Below are 17,713 nucleotides of genomic sequence, written 5' to 3'. Positions count from 1 at the left end.
ATCTTACCTTTCTTCAGGAAACATACGTTAAAGGTATAAGATGGGGGTGGGAGGAAACAGAGGATTCCCTTCCGCCAGGAACTCCCCTCAACCCTCCCCCAGTACCGAAGCAGCCAAACAACTAGGCGTATGGCGCCTCCCCTCCCCCCTCCCCAGGCTGGACACACCGGGCAAGTGATTCCCTCCGCCCTCCCCCACCCCAGAAGCGTACGAGGGGCCGCGGGCAGGCGGTCTCTGAGACCCAGGAGGCATGTTTGCCTGTAGAGGCAGTGTTGCCTTTTGGCAGCTTCGGGCAGCGATCAGTTGGGGGCGGGGGGAGCACCCCGGTCGGGGAGGAGGGGGAGTCAAGTGCAGCTCAGCTCAGCCCAACATCTGAGGGGGCGAGGGTCTGAAGGGCTGGCAGCGAGGGAGGGAGGAGTCATTTCGCTTGTTCTTCCTGCTACTTCCCCCCATCTTCCCTTTGCCCCCACCCATCAGCAGAGCCTGCCTCCCAGGACCCGCCTCCTCCCCCCTCCCACCGTCCCCCAGCCTCCCCACCTGAAGGAGGACTTCGGTTTCTCTGCCCAGGGACGGACTGCCTGGCAGCCGTGGGCGCTCAGAAGGCGCGGGGGCTGTGCCATTGCCTGGAAAACCAGCGCGGCAGCAGTCGGAGCTGGAGTGCTTGAGCCAGCTCAGCAGGCGGGCAGGGCAGGCGGGTCCTTGGCACCCACTCTCCGCCCCCATACTCCTAGTCTTTCTCTGCTCGGACCCACCTGCCGGGCCTTTGCCGCATGGCGCTGTCCGGGGGGGCCGTGGTGCTGCCTCCTCCTCCTTTTTCTTCTTCTCTTCTTTCTCCTCCTCTTCCTCCTCGGGATGCTGCAGTTCGCCGGGTGCTGGTCCTCGGCTGCTGGTAGCAGCAACAGCATCTTCCGCGGAGGCAGCGGTCTCCAGGCGACCGCGCGGCTTCGCAGGGCTGCTCTGGCTCGCTTCCTCTGAGCGAGGTGTCTCTGGGTGCTCGGGCGAATACACGGACTGGGATAGCCGGGCACTTCAGTTGAGGAAAGCCTGGGGCAGTCCAAGGGTTCTCAGCGAATGGATCGCAGGGGTTCGAAGCGAGTGGCGGCGGCCCAGGCGGCTGGGGAGCACTGAGTGCGGAGAATGTGCCCCGGCCAGGCGGCCGCGCCTGGGAGGAGGACGAGACTGCCAACTCCAGCTTGGCAACTCAGACACTAACTCGACTGAATCCAACTTCCCAGCTCCGGCACCGGCTCCTGAGTAGCCGGAGCCCCGCTCTATGGCCGCAGCGGGCGACGTGGACCCGGCGGCGCGGCAGGTAGGTGAGGTTGGGGGTTCTCTCCCTCCCCCAGCCATCCCGCTCCTTCCCTTGTTCCCCTCCTCCCTGCTCCTTCTTTCCCTCTTCCCCTTTCCTTTTTTGCTGCCCGGGCCGCAGAAGGCGCGCAGGGATTCGGGGTGCTTTATTAGGGTGCATAGCCGGAGATCGATGCCGGGCTTCTTCTGCGGGACACAGATGCGGAGCTGAGGCCACGGGTACTTATTAGGGGAAAGGAAGACGTCGGGAGCCCTGACTTTCCTGCCCAGAGCAAGCAGGGAACCGCGAGGTGGGTCTGGAGAGCAATTGGTCAATGCCTTTGACCAAAGTAGAGAGGGAAGCTGAAGCCTGGGTCCTTCTCCCCTCGGGCTGACTTCCGGCAAAAGTTCCCTTGGTGCTTACTGACCCGAGCCTAGACTGGCAATGGAGGGGACGGGAATGGAGAGCGTTATCCCTCATCCGCCGCCCTAGAGGTGGCTAGCCAACCTGTGTGAGGCAAGTGGGGCCCTGCACTGCCTTCTGTTGCCCAGTGGTGCCCAGTGGTACCCAGTGGCCGCTGACAGCACATCCTGCTCCGCTTCGAGCAGCCTGCTTCTGTCCTGCTCAGTTAATTCCCCCGTAAAGTCCGTTTGGTCCCCAGCCGGCTGACCTGGGCTTGCTCGGTGGCAGGTTGGAGGGCTCCTACTCCTTAAACAGAGTTGGGGCACAAGTGTGTGTTTGTGTATTTGCGCGTGTTTATAAGTGGGGGAATGGGGTCTGTTCTGTCCTGGCCCTGAGCTCCTGACCCGTAGCTCCGTCCTGTGGGGGCCAGAGGAGCTCTGCCTCTGTGCCCAGCTCTCGACTTCCAGCTGCAGGAGGATGAACCCAAGTCGGGGTGGGGTCCATCCTGGCGTGCAAGGGCTGACCTAGCCCTACAAATCCCAACATACATCTGGCACCCAGAATGGGCAGTCCCCGGTGAGGGAAGGGCATGGAGCCCAGTTTTGACTGGAATTTGGCTTTAAATTCCAAATCATTCCTTTCCACGGGTTGTTGGGGCTGGAGGAGGCTGTTCCCCCTTAAGGGTGGCTTTTACTCAGAAATGGTATTCTCCCCTCTGTCTTCACACTAACCCCGGGGTTATGAGATGGGGGGTAAGAGTAAAATGTTGAGAGACAGCAACATAGGCAGAGAGACACTGAGATGGAGACAGAGAGGCCCAGAGTCAGAGACCAGGAGAAGGAGAGGCAGGTGCTGAGAGGGCAGGGGATTCCCCAGATGGCTGACTGGCTCTGTTCCACACAAGACTGGTTCCCTTTGGGTCCTTACAGGCAGGATCGGGAAGTTCAGAGGGCCACAGAGAAAGTGTTTTTCCTAAGGACTGGCCTCCTCTGACCTCCAGTCCTTAAGTTATTAAATGGAGAGATTCTGGGCTTGGGAAGAGGGAGGGGAAGATGCTGTCCCCCTTCATGCTGGGGTAAAGCATACCCTAGGGAGGTGAGGTGACCTTGAATAGGTCAGCCACTAGCCAGGCTCTGAAGTCCAGCCCCTGGCAGTCCTCCCTCTTTGCTGGATCCTACCTGTCCAGGTATTGTCCCAGAGCCGGGGCTGCCACCAACAAGGTGATATTTGTGAGAGATAGACTTTGCCAGCTCTTGTGCAAGGAGGAGTGAGGACACCTACTGTCTATGCCCAGACTAGACTATCTGTTGCTCTGTCCTGGGTGACCCCAGGCACTTGGCAAAAGAAAGCTTTCTTTCCCTTTTAGGAATTAGCAGCCAAAGCCGCTCCAGAAGAGTGGCCATTTCCCCCTTGTTGCCCACCCTTAGATTTCTTACAGGCCCTCTTCCTTCCTGTGGGTGCTAGACTTAACACCTGAGAACAGGAGCCTCCTAGGGAACACCTGGGTTTGGGGCTAGATGTATTCCAATGACTGGTGGCAGAGGGGGAGCCATGGCCAAGACTGATGAGGATGAAAAGGAAAGAAATGAGATAAACTTAGCCTTGAAAACCAGAGGCCCAGCCCATGGGAAAATGCCACCAAGAGAGGTCTATGAAGTGCACAGGCTCCAGAAGAGGACTGGCCAATGAATTTCATCCAAGATATCCAGAGTGGCCAATGTGGTCTTTTGTCCAGATCTAACCATTGTGCTGCTGCATGGCACCAAATCCATCTTGCTCATCCAGTGGACCATCATTTTGAGTCTGACACATGCTTCTAGAGTCTAGTGAACTGGGCAGACTGGAAGACTGGGAAGGGAAGAGCCTTGTGGGGGATCCCATCACTTGATTTGCCATGGCTTTTGGGGATGATCTCTAGGGTAGGCCAAGCTCTCATTTTTAAGGACCCTTTTTTTTGTCCCTCTCACCTTCATCCCCGCCCTCTCACCCCCCCTCCCCCCAACCAAGCTCAGTTAGGCCTATAGAATGAAGCTGGAGCAGTGATGATATCCCTTCAACCTGAAGAGGTAGGTCTGTTGAATTACCAATTACCCCCCTCCCCAGACTCCATGACTCTCAAAAGGCCCCATTTCCACAGTCATCAGTAGAGAGGGACCTAAAGAATATTTATTAGTAGGGCTTAGATTTTAGATTTATTCTCAAGGCCTTTCCCACTTAGAGAAGAAGCTCTGGCTGAGCTACTTCCTTACCAGGTTCAAACTTTGAAGAATTTTCCAATTTCAAAAGCATCAAATAAAGAGAGCATGGCAACCCACATTAAAGAGCAGGAGGAAGGGGCTGCAACACTAAACCTCTATTATGCAGATGTTACTTTTCTTTATAAATAATGAACTCTTGAAGCTCTTGTTAAATCCCAGAGGAAAAGCAGTCACCCCCCATTCCCTGGGCAACAAGAGGAAAGTTAGAAGGAAAGAATTGTAGCATTTTGCTCCACATCCCCAATTGGGGCAACTACTTTCCATCACCCCCATCCCTCCAAAGTTAGGGATTCGATTAAATACATTAGGGCACAGAGGAGGGTGGGGCAGTGATGTAGAGATCCTTGCAGTTTAGTATGAGAGAGAGAGAGTCACTTAGAGCTCCACATGTGAAGCGACTTGCCTTGGGGATAGATGTTGTGCTCATTCAGTGATGTACCTGTTGGCTGATTTTAGGAATTTCTGGGATGGGGTGCTAACTTGTCTTGGGGAAGTGTGTGTGTGTGTGTGTGTGTGTGTGTGTGTGCGCGTGTGCCCTTGTACATGTTTCTGTGTTTCTGTGTCCATGTATTGGTAATAGACACAATGATTGCTTTGGAAATCATAGCCACACTGGGGGTGCACTTGGGCTCCTTCAGAAGATGTCTATTTTCTCATGGTTACTTTGAGAAGGTACCTTCCTAAAGTTAGTATATAGAAGACATTCACAATAGGAGACATCATTATTTCACTTGCTTGGTGAAATCCAGCCCTTCATGTTTATTTTGCAACAAAGCAATACTGATTTCAGAGTAGTGATAACCTTGCATATTGAGTGCTTTGAAATCCAAAAAAGAATGCAAAGGGGAGGGTCTGATCTCCCCCAGGCCTCTGCCCATCAGCATCTGCTCCCTGGGTAATAAATAGCTGCTAAAAGATTTCGAGCATCCTCATCACTTACCTGAATGGAAGGAGGTGGTTTCTAGAATATCTCTTAATTATCTTTGTGGGATAGGCAAGAACCATTAAATCTTTAAACTTGGTGGCTTATTTTTGTTTTTGCAGAAACTGTAATGGTGTATCTTTGGGGTTCCTTCCATGTTTTCTTGATTAGTGTTCACTTTTTACCTTTCCAGATAAATCCAAGCTGAGAAATAAGTTTTTTATGCCCTAAGGGACTTGTAGACTTTCTTTTCTTTTCCTTTTTTTAAAACTGGATAACTGTTTCAGTGTAATTGGTTTCCTTTGTAATTCTGTATTTTTTATTTTAAGTGATTACAACTAGTTCTGAGAAGTCACAGACTCCTTGATTGCCAAAGTGTTCCCTGACAGCAAAAAGGTCAAGTTACCCTTGCTCTAGATCTAGAGAGAAAAGGAGGAAACCATTTCCAGACCTCTTAATTGGGCCATTAAAAAACAAAACAAAACAAGCAAACCTTAATCCAAGGAACTTTAAACAATCTGCCTAGAAAATCTGGGGAAATTGAATGAGTGAATGGTTCTATAATATTATGATCTGAGGACAAGCTGATTGGAGCACTTCAGACAGTGAAGAGGGAGACTTAAAAGCTCAGAAGGGGAAGAGGGCACTTCCTATTCTCCCACCCTCTGTGAAAGGAAATTCTTGGTTTTCTTTGTCTATTCTGAGTTTGCACTTTTGAAAAGGGAATCTTTTGTTTTCTTTGCCTACTTGGATTTAACACTTTGGAATAAAAATAACTTATGTACCCTTACTTAGTACCTCACTAGGCTAAAGATAGGATTAACTCTCCTTTGTTTATGGAGGAGAGTCCAGCAAGATACTTGGAAGAGCTCCACCCTTTTTTCTAAGTCAAACAGCCAGAAACTTTTGAATTCTTTTAAGAGTTCACACACTCAGAAACACTTGGTTCCAAAGGTGTGAATTCTAGGAGGAGAGTTGCTACCTTCAGAGGATGAGAGGTGTGACAATTTTGGAAACTGTGATTGGCCCCTGTGAAGAGCTCTGTACAGGGATAGGAAACCACCATAAAAAGCCACAAAAATCCTTGGGCTGGCAGTCTGGTGAAGTTGAGTCTCCTGGAAATAGTCTTTGAGGAAATCTCATTGGAGACTGGAGCTTGGATCCTGACTACAACTTAGACTCTGACTCCTGGACTACTTGGTTGGGTGAGTGAAAAGGCTGACTCCCTTCCTAGTTTCTTAAGAGACTAGCTTCCATCTTGGAGTAGGCCACATGATTGCTGGCCCTCCTGGCTGAGGACTAGTATAGATATTTTCTCTAACCTTTCACATTTCTCTATTGTTTCCCCCTCTATTTTGGCAAATAAACTGCATCCAACCATTAAATTTAATCTTTACACCCCCCCCCCCCAAGATGCTCAGTTTAGGAGAACTAGAATTTTGACAAGAAGGCAGTTTGGGGATGAATTAAAAAAGGTGTCAAGCAAGAGTTTTTTAAAAATTATGTGATAATCATTCCATAGTGAAAAAAAAATCATACTCTAACAATTCACGTATTTTCAGCCACTGTTTTATTTATTCATTTTTTGGCTTCATAGAAGGAAAGGGATTTGTGAAGGCTCATTTCTAATTTCTTTCTTTTTAAATTTAATTAATTAATTAAGAATATTTTTCCATGGTTACATTATTCATGTCCTTTTCTTCCCCTCCTCCCATCACCCTCCTGCAGCCAACGAGCAATTCCACTGGGTTTTACATGCATCATTGTTCAAGACCTATTTCCTATATTTGCAATAGAATGATCATTTAAAGTCAACATCCCCAATAATATCCCCTTAAAACCATGTGATCAATCATATGTTTTTCCACTGTGTTTCTATTCCCAAAGTTTTTCCTCTGAATGTGGATAGTATTATTTCTTAAAAGTCCCTCAGAATTGTCCTGGGTCATTGCATTGCTGCTAGTAGAGAAGTCCATTACATTTGACTGTACCACAGTGTATCAGTCTTTGTGTACACTGTTCTCTTGGTTCTGCTCCTTTCACTCTGCATCAATTCCTGGAGGTCTTTCCAGAATGGAGTTCCTCCATTTCTTTATTCCTTTCAGCACAATAGTATTCCATTACCATAACATACCACGATTTGTTCAGCCATCCCCCAATTGAGGGACACCCCTTCATTTTCTAATTTTTTTACCACCACAGAGAGCACAACTATGAATATTCTTGTACAAACTTTTTTCCTTATTATCTCTTTGGAGTACAAATCCAGCAGTGGTATGGCTGGATCAAAGGGTAAGCAGCCCTTTTAAAGCCTTTTGGGCATAGTTCCAAAGTACCATCCAGCTGACTTCTTTCTAAGGAGCCTTTCCTTTTGCTTTAATGGACTGTAGCACCCCAGTCTGGACCCCTGGCATTTCTCAGAACATCTCACCAACTGAGCATTCTAGTTAGCCTGCCTTTGCTTGGGACCTTAGAATCAGAAAAACATCTATTCCCTTGCTATTGAAGCTAATGTATTTAAACAATAGGTGAGGAGAAGGGACCCTTTATACATACTTGCAAGAGATATTAGAGGTGTTCCTGGCAGGAAAGCTAAAAGATGTCAGGATAGAATATTCTGGACTGACACTCTGGGGATCTTCTCCCCAGGAAAGACACATTCCCATATTTCTGCAAAATGGGAAACTCTTCTAGGTCTAACAACCTTAAGCAAGACTGGATCTCAGCCTCTGACTACTAAAGTGTTTCATAAGGGTTTGCTACCTCCTTTCTGATCTTTAGATTTCCCCAGCTTATAAAAACATTACTGTAGGGATCAAATGATTGACAAGCTAGTGCTTTACAGACCTTAACATGGTCAAAACAAATGCTAGCTCTAATACTAATTCTCTTCCAGAGGATCTGCAGGGCCTGCCCCCTTTCCACCTTTTCCAACTTCTTATGTTCTACTACTTTGTGCTCTACATTCAAACCATCATGTTCTCCTCACTGTTCCTCAAACACTGCTCTCCATCTCCCACCTCTGGATCTTTATGCTAACTATTCCTAATGCCTGGAATGCCCTCCTTAATTACTCCTGACTCTAAGAATCCCTAGTTTCAACTCAACTCAATTTAAGCACTATCTTGTCCAAGCAGCTAGTGCCATCTTCCCTAAGGCTATCTTTCCTCTACTCTATTCATCCACTATACTATAATTTAACCATGCTGTTTCCGCCATTAGAATGGGAGCTTCTTGAGAGCTTGGACTTTGATCTCTCTTTTCATCTTCAGCACTTGGTATGATACCTGGCACCCAGTAAGCATGCAGTTATTTTGCTGATTCATTGATTAAGGGTCTAATAAAGAGAAAAATTTACAAGTCACATGTAGCCTTGAAAATGTTGCTGTAGGAGAGAGTTGAATGTTGCTATAATTCAACCAAGCTTTGCAAACAACCCAGTGGCACAGCATTTTAGAGACTTTGTCTAAATCACATTTGCTGAGATTCTCTTCCTGCTGATTTCCACTGTATAAATGGAGATTTTGAACCTTAGACTTCATTCCCCAGAAGTCCTTGGTATTTCCGAGAATTCCCTAAAATCTCTCCTGAGTCTCCATGGTGGCAAGATCACAACTGGCAGTAACGCCTCCCATGCTCTCTTCCTTTGCAATGATGCAGCAAGAATAGTGGTAAGCTAAGTGTGAGGATTTTAAATGGGCTAACCAGCCATGGGCACATGGTTTTTTATTTTGTATCCTCTTGATTCCTTGATTTCTAATGATCCTTAATAAACCTTATAAAATATAATATTTTTATTATTAGAGATATAATTTAATTTTTACAGTTTTGGTGACCACGAAGGAACGAGAATTACTCTCAAAATTTTTTTTTAAGATAGCCTAGATAATTTTTTAAAGTCATATTTCTCCTGCCAAGGCTTTTTTCCCACCCTACCCACCCTCGAAAAGCTGTTTCTCTTGATTCAGCTCACTTCTGCTGCCTGCTCCTGCCTCCATCCATTCACTCTTGACCTTTTTGACCAAGATTACTCACCCGGCCCCAGCCCCAGCCTCAGGCCCCAGAAACTCTACTCCTGATCTCTAGCTTTTTGACCCAGATCGCTCATCCAACCCCAGGCCCAGCCCCAGGACCCAGGCTGCTGGTAGCTGCTACTGTGTCTTCAGAATCACAAACCAGATGGTAAAAACTGGGGTCTTCTTTCCTTAGGCAACAATTAGCCTCCACATGGCAGGGGACCTGGGTGGGGCAGCAAGGAAAAGGAAGAGACTTTTCCAAACAGGAAATTGATTATAAGCATGGTATATTCTTTGAGAGAGCCATGCATTGCCTCTTTCAAAGGATGTTTTTTGAGTACACTGATTCTTTTACTTATCTTACCTGAGATTCAGGGGAGAAGTTTATCTCCCCTGCAACTCTTTGCCATTTGGGCCTGCCCAATTTGAGATTCCTAAAACCCATGTTCTCCCTCATGATGGGATATTCCACATTACTGACAAAAAGGAATCTCAATGGATAAAAAAAAAACAAAAATGAACTTTAAAGAGACTGGAGGTTATATTTTTAAGGCTTTTCAGACTCCAATGTTTTATAAAAATCTCTGTATTTTATTGCATTTTGCTGATTGTTTTGTTTAAGATTTAATTTTATTGGTTTTAAGTTCATATATTAATGTATTCAATACTATTCTGTTACACTGAATCATTTTAATGTACTGGGTTTTAACTATTGTTATATTCTCTTGCTTTCCCCCTATAACTATACTGAACACACATTATTGAATAAGCTCATATAAAAAGCAGGTTTTTTCCATTTTGGCTTTGTAACTTGTCACAGAGAGGATGGATGGACTTCATCAAAAACTGGTTAAAACTGTATAACAACCTCTGGAAAATTTAATGAGATAAATATCTCAAATTGATTTTAAGGAGTCTTTAGACATGATTTTTAGATTTTTTCTACAACTCTGATCATTTTGCCTGCCTCTAACAGAAGGTAAGGTCCATTTTAGTAGCTGAAGTGAAATATAATTATAATCCCTACCTCCCACATTTATAAAAATGTGAATGGATGGGACATCACAGTCTCATACCAAAGGAGCTGGGAAGTTGATCCCAGGGCATGGTACCCCTGGATGACTCCCAAAAGAGGAGCATTTCTCATTTATAACTCTTCAGCTCACTTTACCCTTTCACTAGAATGATACTTAGATTTCTTGATGATGTTCTAGACCCAAATAAGTTTTACTTTGTTTAAAAATGTTTTCCAAGGTTGAAACATTGCTACAACTGAAAAACTTGTGACAAGTATCCATTTTCTTTATATGTCGTACAGGAGACTCATGTTAAATATGATAGTGGGTTTGTTTGCTATTGTCATTAAACTATTGCTATTATATGCTATATAGCTATATATATATATATGCTATAGATAATATGCTATTATAACTTTGGGGATTTTGATACTTTTTGAATGTGCATTACCTCTTGTACTACTGTTCTTTATAAAAAACTGTTACTTTGTGAAAATCATTTGCTTGTTCTCATAGTGGATCATGGCCAGGTATGAAGAGGAAATGGATTTCATTTTTGGTCCAAAACCTTTGTATTCTACATTTCCTTAGCTGACACAGTGTGTCAATCATTATAAGCTATATTTTTTATTTTTAAAACTCTTTTAATATTATATTTTCTTGCATGTGCAATATACTATTTCAGTTTTTTTTTTAATTTTTTCTCTCCTTTTTATATTTGAAGTACATGGCACCAGTATTAAGATTTTCTTTAACTTTTTTGGGTTTTGCAGTAATATAAGTTTAAAATATAGTTGCTATAATGTCAATGTATACCCAAAAAGCTTTAGACTGTAAAAAATGATGCCATTGTTTAAAAAAATTATGGGACTTTCCTTAAGGATTCTGTCTGATTCCAGGACAAGAGAATACAAAAAGAGCCATTACACAGTGCCAAAGAAGCACAAAGCTAAACTGCATAGTGCCAGTTGAACACAAGGTCAAAGAGACCAACCAATCCTGTTGAAGTAATAAAAAAAAAATGAGCCATGACAAGAGGACTTGAACTTGTTTGGGGTTCGAGGTTGCGGCTTTTAACATGTGTTAAAGGAAGGTTTTCCTTGTCCCACATTCTACCAAGTATCTCAAATTTGGCTCCTACCTGGCTCCTAAAAATCTAGTCCCTATTCTGTCTCTCATAATGTGGCAACTTTCTGTAGTCCTGGCTACTGGTTGAGTAAATGCTTAATTGCTTATATCATTTTAATTGGGCCCTGATTCAAGGACCTGTTATAGATTTATTTTTCCTTTACTTAGAATTTTTATACATAAGATTTTGATAGTCTATACTTCATCCAGAAATTATCTTTTTTATTTGGATTTTTTGATGCTTTTTATTTCTCTTGCCAATTGATTCATATACCTCATAACTCAGCCATGCATCCTTAAGTGATCCCTGTGTTTTTCAATCACCCTCTTGGGGGGGGGTGTATAATTATTATTATTTTAAATTGCAAAGTTTAAAGTCCTTTTGAGTATAATTTTAGGTTAAAAAACATGCTACCCAGTCCTAGAGACGGGAGGTCCTAGGTTCAAATGTGGCCTCAGCTACTTCCCAGCTGTGTGACCTTGGGCAAGTCACTTGACCCCCATTGCCTAGCCCTTACCACTCTTCTGCCTTGGAGCCAATACACAGTATTGACTCCAAGACAGAAGGTAAGGGTTAAAAAACAAAACAAAACAAAAAAAAACATGCTACCTCTCTGAATCCAGAAAGTGAACTGTTAGGAGAAGACATCATGAAGATGCCTCCACAGACCACATGCTGCACCAGAAGATCCACAGTGAACTTTGTGATGTGGTGATTTGAACTGTGTGGGGTTGGAATGCATTTGTTTTGTATGTATACTCTTATGCCAGAGGGGACTGCCCCCAACTGGCTTTTTTCAATGCACCTAGCAATTATTGGTTTTGTTCTCTTTTCCTCTTATCCTCAAATTATTGTAATTTCAAAGTTGGTATGTTTACAAGACCCATCGGAGAGACTAGTCTTCCTTGGCTCTCAGGGGGAATGTATAAATGGAGATTTTGAACCCTAGACTTCATTCCCCAGAAGTCCTTGGTATTTCTGAGAATTTCCTATAATCTCTCCTGAGTCTCCATGTTGGCGAGATCACAATTGGTATTTAACTGGCAGTAATGCCTCCCATGCTGTCTTCCTTTGCAATGATGCAGCAAGTATAGTGGTAAGCTAAGTGTGGGGATTTTAAATGGGCTAACCAGCCATGGGGACGTGGTTTTTTATTTTGTATCCTCTTTATTTCTTGATTTCTAATGATCCTTAATAAATTTCATAAAATATATTTTTATTATTAGAGATATAATTTAATTTTTATACCACCCAAGTTGAAACCTGATTCCACCTACTTTCTGATGTCAAGTGATGGAGGAGATGGAACAAATGGCTTTCTCCATCGTCTGCTTGGATCAGTGCATTCTCCCTTCTGTGTTTGGCTGAGTGGTTGTGCCACATAAATCAGTGACTCCCACCTATGGAATCCAGGGCTTCCAAAGCCCGGCGTGGTGGGGTGAGGGGGTGTCAATGTTTCCAAATCAGAGCTTTCTCAGTGTCATCTGTGAAAAGTCTGCAGGTTGTATAAATGATCCAGGAGTCTTTTGAGCTAAATGTATGAGTCTAAAGTGTAGTCTGCATTTAACATACTTGTTGTGATGTAGTAAGGATTAAAAATGAATTCAGTTTACTCAGGTACAGACTTTTAACACTCCTCCTGGCCCCTCCACCAATCCTTGCCTGAATTGTAATTTGTGACTGTAGTGTTATTGCCCAAATACCAGGACAGACATATTTCAAGATGACCGTATGTTCATGGTGGTGGATAGTTGGTATGATTTAGTTTAGTTTAGTTTTTTACTCATGTACTTTCTATTTAAAATATAATATTCATCATATAACAATATGGAGTCCTACCTTATTACTAAACCTGCCCTTTTGATCAACACAATTGTACAACTATGTCTCAAAATGTATACAATGGACTTTCCCCACTTTTCTACCCTGAGTATTTCCTCTTATGACTTAGGGGAACAAGGCTGGCTATGTGAAGCTTCACTTTTGCAGAGGACCCCATGAACCATAAGAAAGGAAGGAAATGAAGAGGGAAAAAAATCTAAATTCTTTGGAAGATACTAATTTAGTAGTTTTATTGATTTACTATAGAAAGTGGGTTGGTCAGAGGCCAGTGAGATTGCAAGATGTGGATGCCTAGTGTTGTTGCCATTAAAAACTAAGTTATCTTTTGTTTCTCTACTGCCCTACTGTCACAAAACCACCAATGTGAGTAGCTCTCAGAATTCATTTGGGAAGACCAGACAATAATTGCTATGGTAACATCCATCAGCACATGGAAAGTTTCATCTCTAGTCTTCGATATTCATCAGTACAGTCACTCCACAGTATGCTGGAGTTTATAAGCAATAAGAATCCACAAGCAGCAGAATATGGAAATACAATGAAGAGTAATTGAAGGAGACAGTAAGTTGTGGGTGATATAAGAGCTAAGAGGCATGGGTTTTAGAACTGGCATCCCCATCACCTTGGTGGGTGACCTTGGGGTAGTCATTTATATTTCTTGAAACCTGTTTAATCATAGTCTCAGACACTTCTTAGCTGTTTGACTCTGGGCAAATCACCTAATTTCTGTCTTCCTCAATTTCCTTGTTTATAAAATGGGGATAATAATAGTAATGACATCTCAAGGTTGTTGCAAGGAGAAAACCAGGTTGCAAACCTTAAAAGTGTTCTTACAAATGTTAACTGTTTAATAATCTGTAAAACAAGTTCTGATCATTAGGAAAATCTTTCTTATATTGAGCTCAATCTTCTTCATATTGGTCCTGACTTTTCCCTCCAGGATCTAATGAAACAAGTCTAATTTTCTTTCCAAATGACCAACCTTCATGTTCCTTCTATATCTCCACTGCACAACAATGGTTACCCTCATCAGATCAGAGCCTTAGAGTGAGAAACAATGTTAGAACTTATTGGGTCTAATCACCACCTCATTTGACAAATGAGAAAGCCGAGACTTGAGGAAGTTGGTCAAGGGACCTGCCCATGTGTTTGTACAAGATAGCAGAATAGCATCTTGAACCCTGGTTCTCCTTTGTCCTGTACTGGACCATTTGACTCTTTGGGCATGGACCAGCTTGTCAATGTGAAAGGGGAGCTCAGAATGGAAAACATTTCAGGTATCCTCTGGTAAGGGGAACAGTACTTTCACCATGCCAGAGAATTATGGGATCTATTTATCTGTCTGTCTATCCATTCATCTGTTCATCTATCTATCTATCTATCTATCTATCTATCTATCTATCTATCTATCTATCTATCTATCTATCTATCTATCTATCCATCTATCCATCCATCCATCCATCCATCTATCTATCTATCTATCTATCTATCTATCTATCTATCTATCTATCTATCTATCTATCTATCTATCTGTCTATCTTTTTGTCATAGGTATATATACTGGAAACCTACCTCTACCTAGGCTGACATCAATCCCTTAATCAACCCTCTTTGGGTCTGGACTCAGCCACTTCCAGATTCATGTCCTTGCATTCTCATCTAGCCACATCTCTCTATTCTCTCCGCAAAGATAGGATGAGAGTCTTTGTCACATATATTGCTGCAATCAGGGATTCAGGGGTGTTATTTCTGCAGTAGTTTTCTGATCTGCTCTATAGTGACCCACCCCAAAAGGAAATAATATGCATGTGTCATATCTGGAAACAGAACGGGACCTTGGAGATCGTCTGGTCCAACAGGTTTAGATAAAGAGACTAAGTTCCAGAGAAGTTGTGACTGAACAAAAGCTATAGAGGTCATAAATAAGTAGTAGGGCTCTGTTCTGAACCCAGGTCCTTAGACTCCCAATCCGGTGTCCAGCCATCCATACCACACTGCCTCTGGGGTTAGCTTGGCATGCCTTGTCCCTAATCAACCCATACTGCTTTGCCATGTTCTATAATGTTCTTTTTAAGTGTTCCCACATTTTCCATTTGTTTGTTACAAGAGTTTTCTTTTTCTTTTTTTTTTTCAGTAGGGGAGGGCAGTGAATGGAGAGAAAATAAATGGTTGGTATTTGAAAAATAAAATAGAAAACCAATACCTGGATACAGAATAAGGTTCACTAGCCAATGGAGTTTTAGGCTGGACTATTATACCGTGTTTTGCTCATGCAAGCTCATCTCTGTAATATTGTATGAATATTTACATTCCAGAATGAAGGAGGGACTTAACTACATGACAGCTGTGAGGATGATGAGAGGACTTGAGAGTCTGGGGTATGTAGCTTGGAGAAGAGAAGGCTTGGGGAGGTGGGTAATTATATCTATTCTCAATTATTTGATTTGAAGGACTATCATGTGGAAGAGGGGATTGGACAAATTTTTCATGGCTCTAGAAGGAAAGTAGGAGCAATGGGGGGGGGAGGGAGTTGTGAAGATTTCTATTTTGCTTTGAGGTAAAGAAACATTTACTAACACTGTGAGCTATCAAAAAATCAAATGGACTGCCTCAGGAGGAAGTGAATCACTCCTCTCTTGAAGTCCTGAAGTGGATGCAGGCTGACATGGATCCTGAAAAAATATTCTAGTGATTTAGTTGTAAATATTAGTTGATGTAGCTGGGGGAGGGGGTGCAATGGGTAGAGAGCTAGACCTTGAGTCAGGCATACTTAGGCTCAAATATAGCCTTAATTACTTATTATTAATGTGACTGTGGGCAAATTGCTTAACCTCCATCTTCATCTTTTAAAGTAATAATAATAACTAACATTTATATAACACTTACTTTGTGCTGGGCACTGCACTAAGTTCTTTACACATATTAAATCCTTATTAAATCTTTACAACCACCCTGGGACCTAGAGGCTATTTTAATCTCCATTTTACAGTTGAGGAAACTGAGGTAAACACACAGCTAGTAAGGGTCTGAGGGTAGATTTGAACTCAGGACTTCTTGACTCTAGGTTCAGTGCACTATCCACTGTGCTATCTAGCTAACAATAGCACTTACCTCTCAGGTTTATTTTGAGGATAAAATTTACAAAGAACCGTGAGGATAATATGTATAAAGAGCTTTGCAGACCTTAAAGTGCTAGATGAATACTAGCTGCTATCATCATCACTGTCAACGTCACCATCATGTCTTCCTAAGTCCCTTCCAAACTATTGTCTGTTGACTCTGTGAACTGTTTTATGCTGATAAGATCTGTTTAGATTGACATGGCATTGAATGTGTGGCAATTTCAGGTGGGTGACCAGTCAGCCTTCCACAAAAAGGCTGAACCCTCTTGGACCAAATCTGAAGCATTTCAAGGCTATTCTATTCAGTGCATCCAAAATTTGGTTTGGAAACCTCAATTAATCAGCTCTATTTCAGTGTACCTAAATTAGATTTGCAATCTAATTACACATAAATGGATTATTTGCAGAGGACTTTATCTCATTTGGGAATGGTATTCCTTGTTAATCTAAGAGGAAAAGAACACCAACAGCCAAGTACAGAATATAATCTTTTCATGGCTTTCTCCACACTCTCATGTCATGTCTGCTTGTAGCCCAGTCAGGATCCATGCGTCCATATAATACCTATTGATTCTCATGTTCTGTTTCACAGAACCATGCTCCTGAAGAAAGCATTATGTAGTTGAGATCTGAGTCCTTTCCTTGCCCCAGTCTTTGATTTGCCAGTGTTATCATCAACCGAATTATTGGTGACTATTGGTGAAACATGATCAGGTCAAGACAGCATTGGGAGATGACTCCAAAAGATCCATGTTCTGATTAGGGTTTTGGTTGTTTTTGAGAACTTGACCTTTTCCTTTGACCCTAATCATTGATGATCTACAAAAATGTGAAGAAAATTATTACTGTTTTGTTTGTTGTTGTTGCTCAAATAATTTTCACTCATGTCCAACTTCTTCATGACCTCCTTTGGGGTTTTCTTGGCAGAAATACTGGAGTGTTTTGTCATTTTCTTCTCCAGTTCATTTTACAAATGAAGAAACTGAGGCAAACATGGTTAAGTGACTTGTTCAGGGTCACACAGCTAGTAAGTATCTGAGGCCAGATTTGAATTCAAGAAGAGGAGTCTTCCTGACTTCAGATCCAGCAAGCTATGCATTATGGTGCCCTCTAGCCGCCACTGTTTAATTACATTCCAATGTAAACATTCTACTATAAACTGGTTTCTTCAAAAATCCTGTTGTCAAAAATTTTCAGGGAATCTATTTTCCTTTCATATTATAGTCAACATAAATGCCCCATAGTATTGTATAAGCATCTTGGTCTCTATAAACCCTTCTTTCATCTGTAAGGAATTCTGAGGGAACAAGTTGTGCCACGTCTTTGAGGGATAAAGCCTTCAAGGGGCTCCAATGGGTGTGGCAGGTAGACCTCTATCTCCCACAAAAAAATAGAGTCAGAAACCACAAGCCCAAGTCTGGCTTTTTGTTCCCTTCTCCAGAAGTACCTCAAATTTTTCTAGAGTTATTTGGTCTTACCTAGACATTATTTTCAACTGAAGCCTGGGTGTTATCAATAAGCATTTCCTATAACCAGTTCTTTGAATTTCCCTCACCTCTTTCTTTTTTTCCATTCTGGTGATGACACTGTTTTAGGAAGAGCTAATTGAGCTCATCATAATTAGCATCTCCTTTACAAGGTTTTTCATCTTGATGATAGGGTCATATTTTTGGAGCTGAAAAGAACATTAGAAGATTCATTTTACAGATGAGGAAACT

At 42.8% G+C, this 17,713-nt stretch overlaps 1 protein-coding gene across 1 annotated transcript in view; it reads left to right on the top strand.

The window, feature by feature from the left end:
* The first annotated feature begins 648 nt into the window (after positions 1-648).
* Positions 649-17,713, top strand: part of SGCZ (sarcoglycan zeta) — a 613,518-nt gene continuing 596,453 nt past the window's right edge. Inside the window, exon 1 of the mRNA XM_001364245.4 lies at positions 649-1,312. The gene's annotated coding sequence lies outside the window, so the exon portion shown is untranslated. The remainder of the gene's footprint in view (positions 1,313-17,713) is intronic.

Source organism: Monodelphis domestica, chromosome 6 (assembly GCF_027887165.1).
Source record: "Monodelphis domestica isolate mMonDom1 chromosome 6, mMonDom1.pri, whole genome shotgun sequence".
In the NCBI taxonomy this organism is placed as follows: domain Eukaryota; kingdom Metazoa; phylum Chordata; class Mammalia; order Didelphimorphia; family Didelphidae; genus Monodelphis; species Monodelphis domestica.
Note: the sequence above shows the minus strand (reverse complement) of the source record. Positions and strands in the feature narration are given on the sequence as shown.